The sequence below is a fragment of the Cinclus cinclus genome, chromosome 3 (genome assembly GCF_963662255.1).
Source record: "Cinclus cinclus chromosome 3, bCinCin1.1, whole genome shotgun sequence".
Classification (NCBI taxonomy): Eukaryota; Metazoa; Chordata; class Aves; order Passeriformes; family Cinclidae; genus Cinclus; species Cinclus cinclus.
In genome coordinates, this window is record NC_085048.1 from 2,830,124 (window position 1) to 2,839,948 (window position 9,825).

Below are 9,825 nucleotides of genomic sequence, written 5' to 3' on the forward strand. Positions count from 1 at the left end.
CAGAATGAGGAAAAAAATGCTGTTTGTACTGAACAATTGTGCCAGTTTTAGAGAGAAGACTATGCAGAAGGGGTCTTGTGAAACCCAGTCTAAATCTGTGTTTTGCAGTCCTGTCTTGTGCTTTAAGTGAAACCCAACAGCATTTTCTCCACAGAGATTTATCCATCTTTGGGTTTCATTTCCTACTTCTTTCTTTATTTCTTTTTCCTTTCTAAATTTTTATTTTTGAAATTATTTTTATTTCCTAGTGGAACAGCTGGATTTATATTCAGTAATAATTATTCTCCTTGCTCTTAAAAAAAAAAAAGTCATATTCCATTTGTGTCCAGTTCTTTCTGGTCACTAATTTTTTGTTTGCTTTGACAAAGCAGTGGAGGAAAATTTTATATTCACCACAGTCTGGTGGAAAGGCAATGGAGAGGATTCCCCTCATTTTACCCCCAGTAAAGTGAGATCCCTGTAAATATTTCCTAACCAAGGTAAGAATTCCAGTATTTGGGGCTTGGTGCTTTTTTTCTTTTTTATTTCTTCTGGTTTTTTGTTTTTTTTTTTTTTTTTCTCATTCCAGCTAATTGGAATAGTGGGGGTATTGAAAAGGATTACTCTGGAAAGATGTGGGCTTTGTGTCCTCACATTTCTGGCAGGAGGATCAAGCTGTGAGGCTCCTGGAAAGGCTTTCCTGGGAATAAACACTTGAGAGGTCCTGTCTACCTCAACAGCTCTCTCTAATGCTCCTCCCACACCACAGGACTCAGCCAGAATTTCGGTGCCCGATGTTGGCCATTGTGATTTTCCTGGCTCGTCACAGGGTCCAAGGACAAGGACATTTTCCACCAGATGAGCACAGGGCAGAGTCTTCCTCACTTGGCAAGGAGCTCCCACATTCCTCGCCCCCTCCATTGCCAGAGCACAAGGAGCTGTGTGGCTCAGAATGGTGCACGTGACCAAAAAACGAGGGCTCTTCACTTGCCAGGATATCTGTGCTCTGACCATGGGAATTTGGTTTTAGCACATCAAGGTGAGGTTTCCAGGGTGAGCCTCAAATCCTCAATTCCAGCCATACTGAAGGAGATGCATCCCACGTGCCTTAGCCAAGTGGTGATTCATCCTGGGGAACTCTTTGACTCTCTCCACTCCCACAGAAAGGACCTGGATTAGTGACTCTGGGTCAGTGGCTGCCATTAGATGGACCAGTCTTTAATTAATGTGGTCCCATGGCTCAGGGAAGTGCCATGTTTAAATTATTCCAAATAATGGATCACCTCTTCACCCAAATGGAAAGAGATGAACATATTATTCCTCTATCAGTCCTAAAAGCCCCTCTTTGTCTGCTCCCTCTCTGCCTCCTGCCAAATTCAGATCAGACAAACCAAAATTGAAAGATCAGGACTGCAAATAATTTTCTTTCAATTTTGCTGTTTGATTCCAGTTACAAACAGGCTGTATTTGGGGAAAAGAAATAAAGTAAATTCATGTTTGACAATTCTGGTGTCTATCTCACATCTCAAAAACATTACTTCAATGGGAAAGGAACAGAAATAATAACCATTCACTCATGAACACAATATCAATTCCAGTGTACAGGAAAATAGGATCCAGACAGGATTTTACAACTAAGAAGGAAACGTTACAATAAAGATTATGACATTTCATGAATATTCGTGTTATAGCTTTGAGCTTTATTGCAAAGCAAAAAATATATATTTGTATATATATATATATATTTTTATCTACATATCACCTCTGACATTGTATACAACACTAAATCACAAGAAATCAAAGAAATCATAGTGAGGTAGATACAAAACAAAGGGATGTTGAAGAATCCAGCTGCTAAATTTGGCTTAACGCAACTGTCATTAACATCTGTATATCCACCACAGCAGTGAGCTTTGATTCACAGCTTGATCAATGGATCCTACTAACATTGATACTGATATTAGAGCCCATTTAGGAATGATGCCATTTGGGGAACGGGGAGGAAAATAAATCAGAAATGTTTCCTACAAACCAGTTGTCTCAGAGGGAAAATTTTCCATTGATTTTTCATGACTTTTAATGTTGATAAAACAGCTCTGAGAAATAGCCTGTGATCCAGGGGTACTGGTAGTGCCTGAGGGCAAAGAGGGAGGACTCTCCAGCAGGAGAATCTACTGGGGTTGAACATAAGCAAAAGCAAAATAAACCCTTTTCCCTTCCTTTTAGAAGGCTGAGAGGAAACAGCACACCTAGGGAATGCTGGAGGCTGCATCCACAAACATGTGCTCGGGAATATCAGCTTGGACTTGCTGATGATGGCCAACCAAACAAGGCTTCAGCAGAAGGACAGCCCCTGGATGGATCCTGCTGGTCTTTTCAGGCAGCAGCAGATACGTGGCAAGAAAAATTGGTACCACTGAAGTGACCGGTGCTGGTGGAACCGGTGCTGGCACCTGGTGGGGTCTGGCTGCTTGCTCTGCATTCCCACAAGGAGACTTGCTAAGGCACCTGGATGACTGGGGCTCTATGGGTAATTCTCAGCACGATATCCCAGGATGGATTTGGAATAGCGTTGGGCTTTTAAATTTAGTCAACCCAGGACATGTACTTGGTGCTTCCTTCCATGAGTGGAAAGATGGATATGAGAGGCTGTGGGTTTAATGTTAGCCAGGGGGAACCAGGCTGGATCCAGGAAAACATTTCCAATGTGTTTCCAGCACAGGGATGATTTTTAAAAGTTCTTTAAGCCACTGGACCACCTTTATCCATGAAGTGGCATGTGCAGCGAAGTATGGATATGGCACTCTCATATCATTCAGGAACCATGAATTATCAGTGGTGTAAGGAGCTCTCAGTGCTTTATGTCCAACATAAACAAAAGCAAATTGGATTTTCCAGACTAGGAAGCCCCTTTGTTGCTGCTCAAACATCTCCTAATCTTTTTGCAAAGGTAGGAAGTAACACCCTGGAAGAAGCACTATTCCCCAGCTCTCCTGCAAACAGTGGCAGTGTGAGCTTTATTCTGCTACCATTTACAATGTCATGGCTGGATTAAAGAAAATGAGGAGAATTGACCAGAACAAATTGCAAATGAGAAGAAGGAGAAGCCAGTGTGGCTGTTACCAGCTCACTGTGTGAACAAGTCACTGCTGGAGAATGACCTTATCCTTTAGGAAAACACACAGAAGGTTATTGCCTGCGCATTCATTTCCAAGACAATTTTTGGGAATCCCTACGGCAACCAGAATATGGTCGCAGAAAGTGTGTAACACTTAAGAAAATCGAATTCCCCCATTTCCAGAGTGGGTCCCACACTGAATTGCGGCCTGATACCTTTAGTCCTGCAATGGGAATGCCTGATGTGGGTGTGCCACTTTGGCAGGGGCTGCAGAGCCAAATTCCCAACTCCAGAGCTGTGTTGAAGGAGATAATTTTGAATGCTCATTAGCAGACAACAAAATTCTCATGGGAAGCCATGTTGGAGAGTGTCTTGGAAGCATGGTAAATCCTGTCCACTTTGGATGGGATTCAGCTGACCTAAAGGTAACGAAATAAAGGCCACACAACAGATCTGAAATCAGCTGGGATGAATCCCTCCCTGGCATACTTGAGTATGGAATGGATCTTGGTAACTCGTGGGATACCCAGATCTGGCTAAATTAGAGGATTGGATCCTATTCACATAAAGCCAAGGAATTTTGAACAAACGTCCTTACCCGGGGAAATTTGTCAGAAAATGCACCCTTGTCTTAGGCTCTGGAAGCTGGAAGTGGCTTTATACTTGTCTACAAAGTGAATTTCTCCTGTTCTTTCCCAAAGACACTGCTAAAGATTCGGGTTTTCATGTCACCAAAAAGACCATTTGGAACTGAAACATGTGTGTGCTTTTATTGAGACTCTGAAGGGTGCCTTGCTTTGCTTTAAAGGGTCTGGGTAACACAGAAAGGAAAAATGTATTTCCAAGCATCTTCCATACATTTCTTTTCCCTGACAGGTTTTCTTGGTGAGTCATGGAGCAAGAAGCTTTTGCAAGTTACTTCCTTTAAGAACTGAAGTGTATGAACTTAAAAGATTTTAGCTGCAGGATTACAGATTCAGTCAAACTTGCCTTCTAGGTTCCTCTGCTCGCTGAATTTAACAATTAGGAAAGTATCCTAAATTTTTTCCTTAAAACTTTAGAAGAAACTGGGGCAGAGGATGAATCCATTTGGCCAAGTGCAAGTGCAAGTGCAAGTGCATCACTGCATTTTCAGGGATGGAAATTCTAATTTAAAGTGAGCCAGGGGAGGAAATACTCTCTTTGGAAAATGATGATTAATCATTAATAATCATTAACACAGACTGCAGATGCCATCATCCAGCTTTTCCACTACGGTTGTTTTCAGGTAAATGTGGCTGTAACTTGAGCAGGAAGACTCACATGAAGTTTTTACTGAGCATCCAAATGACAAAAGATTGGCTAGAGCAAGCACCTTTGATACTACAGAATGAGCTGGACCATTGTGTTCCCACTGATACATGGAAGAGATTCCACAAATCCATTCCCTTCATGCTTCCCACTTTTACCAGCTTCAGAAAGGGCCCTTTCTGTACCCACACCTGTTCCTTGGTCACTTGGAAAAGCTAAGTTAGGTGTCCAATGAGCCAGAAATGGGATTTTATCTGTCCCACCCCAAGAAATTAAAGATCACAGAATCACTGAACCACAGAATATCTCAAGTTGCAAGGCATCCGTAAAGATCCAGACCATGAGGTCTGTGTGCAGTATATGGGATAAGAGTGAGTTGACAAGAGTAATTTAGGATTTTGGCCTCAGCCAAGCTGTGGCTGAGAAGAATCTGATTGAGGGATTTGAAGAGTGTCACCCCGGTGGGCCATGGCTCCCAAGGATGGGGAAGCCTTGAGTGGAAGGAAGGAGAAGCACAACCAGAAGATATAGATGAGGTGATGAAGTTCAAAGGAAGCAGCAGTGAGCTTCCTGAACACAAGAGAGCTGGAGGACAAGGGGCAGGTTGGCGAAGAACTCACCGTAAACTGTCCCGAATTGCCTCCCGTCGGCACAGAGAGGGAACCCGCAGGATGTGCCGAGGAGAACTGTGAGTGCAAAGTGCTTAAAGGCTCGGTCATCATTGGGACCCCCGTGTGACAGGCACAGAGAGGTGGGAGCGACGTGCTCGAAGCTGCAGGGAGCCAGTGGTAGGCGGGGGACAGGGCAGCCACCTCTGGTGGCCGTGTGGTTTCCTGAGCTCATCACTGGACAACCCTGTTTCCTCACCAACACTCTCTCCTGTTTCCTCACCAATACTCTCTATGGTTTTCTCACCAACACTCTCTCCTGTTTCCTCACCATCACTCTCTCTTGTTTCCTCACCAACACTCTCTCCTGTTTCTTCACCAACACTCTCTCCTGTTTCCCCCCATACTCTCTTGTTTCTTCACCAATACTCTTATTTCTTCATCAATACTCTCTCCTGTTTCATCACCAATGCTCTCTCCATGGTGAACTGAACTGGGGAAAGAAAATTTATAAAGACTGAATTCCCAACCCCCCACCAACCCCCCAGGAATATGCACTGTGAATAACAGGTCAGTTTTCTACTTTTCACCTAATGACATGGGGGATTTTACCCAGTAGAGCCAGGCTATTTATTACAGCTTAAAGAACTACAAAACCTCTATTTGGATGGTGTAGATGGGTACGATCCTGGGTTTGGATGTGTGTCTATATTATACACACCCTCACGTGGACATAGGTTATTATATATTTCTATAATATATAATATAGTATATAATACACACACGCACACACACACACGCACACACACACACACGTGAGATACTCGAACACCTGAAATCCTCTTAAGTCATGGAATCAAAAGGCTCTTCTTTGAGGCTCGGGGGACACTCACTACATTTTCTATATAGACAACTTTGTACATACAAGTCATAAAGTGCGTTAAAAAGCGCGTAAATTTTTCTATGTAGAAAACTATGTACATATAGCACACACATGTACTAAAACACTTGGAGTTAAGCCAAATTTCACCTTCATCTTCACATCCCCAATACCTACAATACAAAACCAGAATTAAAAAAAAACAAAAACAAACCAAAAAACATAAGGAACTAAATAAAGAAAAAAAATCCTAAAACCCAAGAAATAGAAATTAATCAAGAAAGAAAACCAAACCCAAAAAACAGTCAACAGAAGCCTGGCACATGTAGAAAACATCAATTCACTTAGAGAACATAAAGAGGGTCATGTCCGAACCTCCTTTTTCTTAAAAACAAAACCAAACCCCTTTTGTTTGTCTGTTTGTTAGCTCTTATTGTTTGAGAAAAGTCACAGTAGCACTCTCACCTTGAACCAGAGTTTGGAACTTTTTGTGTTTCTTTGTACAAAAGAAAAAACGGTTTAGGTTATGGAAAATAGTTGGGAAATTTGAGGTTGGAGAGAGGAGATAGAGAGAGAAACTGGAAGATTGCATAGTTGTGAACAGTGGCTTCTCATCAAGGTGAAAAAGTGCATCATCTGATAAAATAGCATTTGATTATTATTCTTTTTTGTTCGGTTCCATACTTTTTTTTTCCTCAGTCAACTGTACATGTCACACATGAAAAGGTATTTACAGCACACACACATGCTAACATTAAACGTCTGACACTGAAACAGCCATTCTTTAAAGGTTCCATCAGTTTGTTCCATGCAAATTTGTATTCTTTTTAAATACATTTTTTGCTACATCCTAAGACCACAGACTTGTCTAAGCCCATCTCATGTAATTTTGATTATTAGCAACACAAGAAAGGGAAAAGCACCAGAATGGCTCGGTTTGATCACCAAACCTCTGCTTTGACTTCTTCCTCTTTTTAATTTTTATTCCTTCATCACTGCTGGTTGTTTGCTTTTTAATTTTTTTTTCTCTTTGTTGTTGTCATTTGTTTACATTAGTTTTCCAGAGATGGGAAAAAGCAATTGACTTTTTTTTTTTTAAAGTGTTCTTGAGGTAAAAGTTATGCTCAGAACCTGGGGCAGGCAGCAAAGCTTACAAAAGCATTTGAGGAATGAGGTGTGAGGCCAAACACTGCCACCAATGTCATAAACTAACGATGAAACTAAACAAAACAAAACAAATTGAGATGAATATTCCATATTTCTGTCCCACCTAAACCTCCCACCCTCTTTCCAAGCCTCTGTCCTTTTCCAAAAATCACAAACAGAATGAAAAAGAAATAAAAGCAACTTGGCACATTCCCTCTTGCACCAGAGGAAAAAAAAGAAATGAAATGAAAAAAGACAGGTGTTGTACATTAAAAAAGATATTTCAAAAGCTTTTCATGCTTACTGCCTGTCTCAAGTGCATTTTAATATATGTCTGATCATTTACATTTATATAGGAAAGTCATATTTGTTACACTTTATACAGGATCACTTCATTTTTGTCCTCTTTTAACCTTTTCACATTTTTTTTTGTCTTTTGGATAATGAATTGGTTGTAACAATCTACAGTAAGGCTGCACAGGAAGAATACTGTGTGTTTGATTTTTTTTATCTCTAAGAACCAAAGTATATAAAATGAGGTCTGATTCTAGCACCTCTTACAATATTATTGGTGTTGTTCCCTTTAGGAAAAAAATACCTTCACTCCACATCTGTTCTATCATCTCTCTCTAGTTTCAGCAATAGTTCAAAGATAACAATAAGGGGATGATTGACCCAAACCAGCAGTACTTTGGCAAAAAATCCTGTCCCTGCTGAAGTCAGGCAGATCTGCTCGTATGAGCAAAGCCTTTGTCAGCTTCCCTCCTCCCTGCCAGCGAGGGCTGGGACAGCGGCTCGCTCGGAGCAGCATGGAAAACTGAGCATCCAAAGAGGAAAAATAAACCACACCAAGTTGCTGGGGCAGCTGAGATGGAGAGGCTCGACAGCGGATGGTTTTGCTCTTGGTGGAGGGTATAACACCGCTTGCCACAAGGTGCAGAGGAAAAGGCAAGGATGCTGCCCTGGGATGCTGCCCCACTGACCCCATCATCCTTCTTCTGTGGCAAGGGGAGACCTCCCCATCCCACATGAGGAGGAAGATGTGGCCTGGCAGCATCCGCTGGGAAGATTTGGAGAAATTTTTAGAAATTTCTATGATGTGAAACAGCATCTTTCACTGAGAGCATTTCTGGGAGTTGGGAGGGGAGAAGGAAGCTGGAAAAAAAAGAACAAAAATCCATAGGAAAGAGAAGCTCCTCGCCAAAGTTGTAATGTTTTACAGGACATTGAGCTGTTGGTTTCCCTTGAGCAGTGTTAATCCTGCAGGGGAATGATCCATTCCCCAGACAGCGCATCAGAACCTCAATTATATATATAATTATAACTATAGCAATCTATCTATCTATCTATCTATCTATCTATATTTATATAAGTATACATTAAAGTGTGTTACTGCACTGGCACCTAATACAGAGGAAAAGTACTGGCGTTGCTGCTGGATAAAGTGGTTGCCTTGACTGGAGTCCTGTGAAGGGTGAGCACCACAAGGAAAGGCACCACGAGGCTTTGAAAGTGGAAATGTTGCTGCCCTAACATAGCCATCATCAACAAAAATAAAGAGCTTGGTGGAGTTAATGAGGACAGGTGGGGCCAGGCTGAATTCTGGCCTTGCTGATGACAGAAGAACAGAGCTTTCCCAGAAAAAAATACTGGGGTTTACACAGGGTGGCTGATGCTGAAATTGAGACCAGAGTTTGGTCTTTTAAGGGGCACGTTGATTTTGCGAGCTCTTACGTAGCACTTTGGACACTTTTTAACAGCTTTCCTAAATTCAAATGGCCTCTTCATGCTGTGTTCAACACGCCTGCACCAATGGAAGAAAAGCAGGATTGAACTTTGAGTGCTCAGTGAATAATCTAACACAAAGAGGGCACAGCCTGCCCTGGGCTGCCTCCCCGGATGTGCTGGATGCCTTCAGCTCCCACTAAACCAGGGGAAGTCGAAGGTGCTCAGCAAGTCTGATCTCATGCCTCTGCAGAGCCCTGCCCTGAATATCTCAATCTGTCACACCCTGGGAGCCCAGAGAATAAATTGTCCTGGAAACAGGCAACAATTTTGATGGGTTGGCAGAAGTCCTGCCAGGCTGAGGCAAAGATGAAACCTGCACCTGTCTGGTTTTCTGAGGTCCTAGCCCATGCTTCTCATTCCCTCCTTAATCAACATTTCCACTCTGCTAAACTTTTGTGTTGGCCCTTGCTCTATTTCTTCTGCTCATAAACTCACGCTCAAGCACATTGCCCTCCAAGATGTAGAAAACAGAGGAAGAGCCAGGAATAAGCCAGAGCACATCTTCAAAGCCCTCCTGCAAACCAAGAAGTTGCTGCAGACACTGCCCATCCCCAACGGGCTCCCTGTGTATAAGGTCATTGCTTGGTGATCGAAAAAGAAAAAGAAGAGACTCGCAGGCACTCTATGCCAAGTTAAGAGCACAGGTTTTGCACCGTGTTGACACCTGTCAGCCCATCCCATCTGCAAATCCCAAGCTCTTCCGACAGCTGCTGATGAGCAGCCTGCTCCTGCTGTCAGCGGCACCGCGCCAACTCAAGGACAAACCAACGGATTGGGTGGAAATTCACTCGCTGGACAGAGAGGAGGGGTAGGACTGCCCCCAGCCACTTCTGGCTAGCTCAGAGCAGGAGTTGGTGGAAGCCACGTGTCACCCAAGCACCGTGTGTGTGGCTTGCTGGCAGAAGCCAGGAATGGTGTTGGGACACCACTGCGGGGCACAAAGGAGTTTCCTGCAGCAGGACTTGATGTAGTTTTCTTTGTTCATTCACATCGACTTTTGGGCGTCTAATTTGGAT